This window comes from Triturus cristatus, chromosome 5_1 (genome assembly GCF_964204655.1).
Source record: "Triturus cristatus chromosome 5_1, aTriCri1.1, whole genome shotgun sequence".
NCBI lineage: Eukaryota > Metazoa > Chordata > Amphibia > Caudata > Salamandridae > Triturus > Triturus cristatus.
In genome coordinates, this window is record NC_140587.1 from 55,161,971 (window position 1) to 55,166,991 (window position 5,021).

The following is a 5,021-nucleotide window of genomic DNA, read 5'->3' on the forward strand; positions in this document are numbered from 1 at the left end:
TGGCAGTTCCTTTTTCTCACTGGCAACTTTCTTGGTACTGGACCTGGTACCTTTCTTAGGGGCTATCTTCAAGATGTCTGCAGCACATTGAAGAGATGTCTGTCTGTGGCCACACGTCACAGGATGTTGTGCGCAGGGCGCAGGGAGCAGGCCTTCTGTCCGGCAGTACAATGGGTGATGTTGTTTCCTCCTCTTTTGTGCACCTAAAAGGAAAGTAGCAAGAAGAACATCAGTGAAATGTGGCATTGCTGTGGTTCAATTACTTGTACAAACAAATGCAATATAATTTAGTGGGTGTGGTTAAACTTGTTAGTGTTATTATCTCAGTTAATAAAACAATTAACAAAAGAGTGTAACCATTTGTGAGACTTTGAGAACAACAAGGGCTTTATGGTGTACTGCGTACACTACAGTAGTACACTCAGGAAGGATAGGAAAGAAGAACAACAACAAAAATACAAATGTAACAGTTTGGCATTATGCATCAAGTGGGATGCAGCACTCAGGGAGCCGCATGTATCTGTCATATGACAATGGAGGCAATAAACCAAGGGGAGCAAAGGGAAGACAGACATGCAGGCTTATATGTCAGAAGCACACTAACTGCCTCCACAAAATGGCCACCAGCCACATGGTCACAACACAAAAACAACAACAAGCAGGAGGCCTGGAAAACAATGAACTCAAGCAGGTCTATTTGGACACAGACTTTAAAAAATGGCCTCTGGCCACATCGGGAGACTCATCCAAGGAAAATGCTGGCAAACTATTACAAACACACTCACACACCGGCCAGAGAAAAGAAACATGCTAAACAACACATCTTTAATGCAACAATGTCAAGAACCAAAATCTCCTGATGCTGACTGAATGATCAGCGGTTTATCGGTCGGATTTGTACCTGTTTCTGAATTCCTATTGAAGTGACGAGCCACATTAAAATTCACTGAAACAAGCTTTGCCTTTAAGGTGGACTGTTGGAGGAGCGATTGCCCCATATGTTATTTCCATCCTCAAATATCTGTGATATCTATTCAATTGACCAGATTACACCATGCAGCCCTCATTTCTACTACAGATAGTCACCTGCTTAGTCTTCCCAGGGTCATTCTACATATGAAAATACCATCCTTAAGCTGGTCTAACAGATGTCTTCGCTACAGAGACCGAAATGTCGACAACTGCGTCCATTTTCTTTGTGATTGCTTTCATTAGAGGAATTGTTTTCTATATAATTAGTTGCAATTTCTTTGTATTTATACTATATGGAATGGGTGACCACATATGTGTCAATGAGATAAGAACTGCTACAAGAAATTCATAAAATCTCGGTCACTTTGTGTTTATATGTACCGTATTTTATGTACCCTTCAATATATTTTTATTCTTTCAACATACATTTGTGTCTCAAGAAGTAACACCTGTCTTGTGTTGCTGTTAAAAAAACAAATTCTTTGTATTTATTCATGCTAAAATAAGGAATCAATTTTGCAAAATAGCTCAATGTAAGCTACTGCTCAGAGCTTACTGCAGATGACCTTACAACACATTAGAATGACTATTTAACTATAGTAAATCTTCCTTTTCACCGGTTCCTTTTAACTCGTTTCAGGTTTAACATGATTCACCTAATACTTGGACACTTCCCAACCTGGTGTATCCCAGAAAACGCCAGTCCGTGTAAATGTGATAATTTTTCGATTCAGGATACCACACATTTCTTGATGTTCTGTGACTTTTACACTGCCCCAAGAAAGAAATATTTGCTTCCTATTTTAAGGGAGGCTGGGTTTATTCAAGTCAAGCCTGCTATCCTTTTTTTACAGCTTTTACAAACCCCCAGGATTATGTATCATGTAGCTAGTTTCCTGGTGGGGGCTATTAGGATTAAGAAAAGCAAGTCACCCAATAATTAGATAAATATCAACCTAGAATGGTTTTACTAACACTGTCAGCTGGATCTTGTTTCTTGGGGGATTCATGCATGTAAATGTAATTTTTAGATGGATGTAAATAGATGGTTTTATCTGACTGACCTCTTTTTTAATATTTTAAATGATTGAGTTGTTTAATGAAATAATGTCTCTTTATGAATTTGCATTGTATTGTTCCTATGTCTTTTTATGATATTTATTTATCGAAATAAAAGTACTTTGACTGACTGACTGACTGACTATAAGAAAGAATCCCTTGTAGGCACTTTTAAATGATGGCAAACTATTACAAACACACTAATACACTGGCCAGACAAAGGAGGCATGCTAAACAACACATCTTTAATGCAACAATGACAAGAACGAAAATCCATAGTGCTAACAAAAGTTTGCAAGTTACAGCCACACACCCAACAAAGGCATTTGATTTAACACACATGAAAAAAAAAAAAAAAAACTAATTTTGTATTTCAATCCAATGCCATTCATGCCCTAAATGATGTTTACATTCATCACAGAAACAGTTGTTTCATGCACACATGAGTAGCTCTAGGACTATGGGTTGGAAAACCCATTGGCAGACTAGGCCACATAGTGAATCTCAATTCAAATCAATATTGAAAATGTATTAAACACATGGAGAAAATTTAGTGAACTCTGCTACAATTTTTGCTGAATAAAAGAGGAAAATATTGCTTGCAAAACAACAACCAACAAGTAGACATGGCCACCACAAAGAAGGTATGTAGGCCTATGGCAGAAGCTCACTGGCTGCATTCACAAAATGTCCGCCAGCCACATGGCCAGGCCACAATAACAAGCACAATAACAGCTTGCTGTGTATGAGGGCAGTTTTACAAAATTGGTGTATTTCCACAAACTTATTCATCTCCACGTAGTTTTTCAATCCCTCTTCTTTTTGTGATAATTAACTCTTAAGCGGGAGGTCGAAGAGGGTTTATCCTCTCACCCCTCTGTGTGTTTTGGCACAATAGCATGCAGCAATAAGTCTATAAAGGAAAGAAAATGCAGGCCTAAGGCAAAAAGCACACTGGATGCCTTCATAAAGTTGCCAGGCCACAACAAGCAATAATAAGCCTACAAAGGAAAGACAATGCAAGCCTATGGCAAAACCACACTGGCTGCCTTAACAAAATGGCATCAGCCACATGGCCAGGCAACAACAAGCAATAAGCCTACAAATGGAAGATCCTACAAATGGAAGGCAGACAATGCAGGCCTATGGCAAAAGCACACTGGCTGCCTTCCTTCACAAAATAGCCACCAGCCAAATGGTCAGTCACACAACACAACAACACCAAGCAGGAGGCCTGGAAAACAATGAACTCAAGCAGGCCTATATGGACACACACTTTATAAAATGGCCCATGGCCACATGGGGATGCGCAACCAAGGCAAATGATGACAAACTATTGCAAACACACTCACACACTGACCAGACTTGGGTGCCCATTTCGATCCTGGAGATATTTCCCCCCGTACGAATCGTATCTGGATTTTTTTCCGACCGAGGTGCCGATTCCGATCCTGGAGATATTTCCCCCGTATGAATCGTATCTGGATTTTTTTCCGACCGAGGTGCCGATTCCGATCCTGGATATATTTCCCCCGTACGACTCGTATCTGGATTTTTTTCCGACCGAGGTGCCGATTCCGATCCTGGAGAAATTTCCCCCGTACGAATCGTATCTGGATTTTTTTCCGACCGAGGTGCCGATTCCGATCCTGGAGATATTTACCCCGTACGAATCGTATCTGGATTTTTTTCCGACCGAATCGTACAATTGCCGTACAAACTGGCAAGTACGATTCGTCTGGGAAAAACTCCATACGATTCGCATTGGGTCGCGTCCCCCACACGTTCTCGGGTCGGAAAACGTGTCCAACACGTCCCCGGACGATTTACCGTACCAATGTCAAAAATCAAGTCCGACCGCGCAAGTACGATCCGTATCAGCCAGACCTGGGTGGTCCCTGGCCATCTGGTCGCCTGGCTGCGCGACCAGATGGCCCTGCGGGCCGGGCGACCAGATGGCCGGGCCGGCCTGGAAGTTCCGATGAGGGTCCATTTGCCTCCCGGATTCCAGCCGGGGCTCCAGGAGGTCGGGCGCGTCGGCGCCTAGGGTCCCCTCTGTCACCTTGTGCGCACGGATTACAAGAAAGGGGGGTAATTTCCCTCCGGATTAGTAGGGGCAGGGTATGCCGGAACACCCCTCCGGGGCTGACGGTTCTTTGCCGGGGACCAGATGGGCTGAGCCCGGGCAACATCCTCCCAGGCCTCCGGGGCTTCCCTCCTCCGGCACGCGGCGTGGCAAAGTGCCCAGGGACGGGCTCCACGGGTCCCAGGCAGTCCTCCCCCGGGCGCCCAGGCCCCGAGAGCTCCGGTGGACCTCCCCGTGCCCGAGGCCAACCCGGGAAGCAGAGTCCCCACCCCGAGCCCTTGGTGTGAGGGTGGGCAGGCGGGAGCCCTACCGCTATGGCTCGGGCAGACAGGAGCCCTTTCAGTTGCCGGCCACCCGGTCGCGCCTTTCCCCTCGGCCATCTGGTCGCGCGCAATGCTTTCCAATGGGGCGACCAGATGGCCGGGCCGGCCTGGAAGTCCCGATGAGGGTCCATTCGCCTCCCGGATCCCAGCCGGGGCTCCAGGAGGCCGGGCGTGTCCGCGCCTAGGGTCCCCTCCGTCACTCGCAGCGCGCGGGTTACAAGAAAGGGGGGTATCCTTCCTCCGGATTAATAGGGGCAGGGAATGCCAGGAAACACCCATGCCGGGGCTGTGCGGTTCATTGCCGGGGACCAGATGGGCTACGCCCGGGCAACATCCTCCCAGGCCTCCGGGGCTTCCCTCCTCCAGGCCGCGGCATGGCAAAGTGCCCAGGGATGGGCTCCACGGGTCCCGGGCAGTCCTCCCCCCCGGGCGCCCAGGCCCCGAGAGCTCCGATGGTCCTCCCCGTGCCTGAGGCCCAGCCGGGAAGCAGAGTCCCCACCCCGAGCCCCTGGTGGGTGGGCAGGCGGGAGTCCTTTCAGTTGCCGGCCACCCGGTGGCTCCTTTCCCCTCGGCCATCTGGT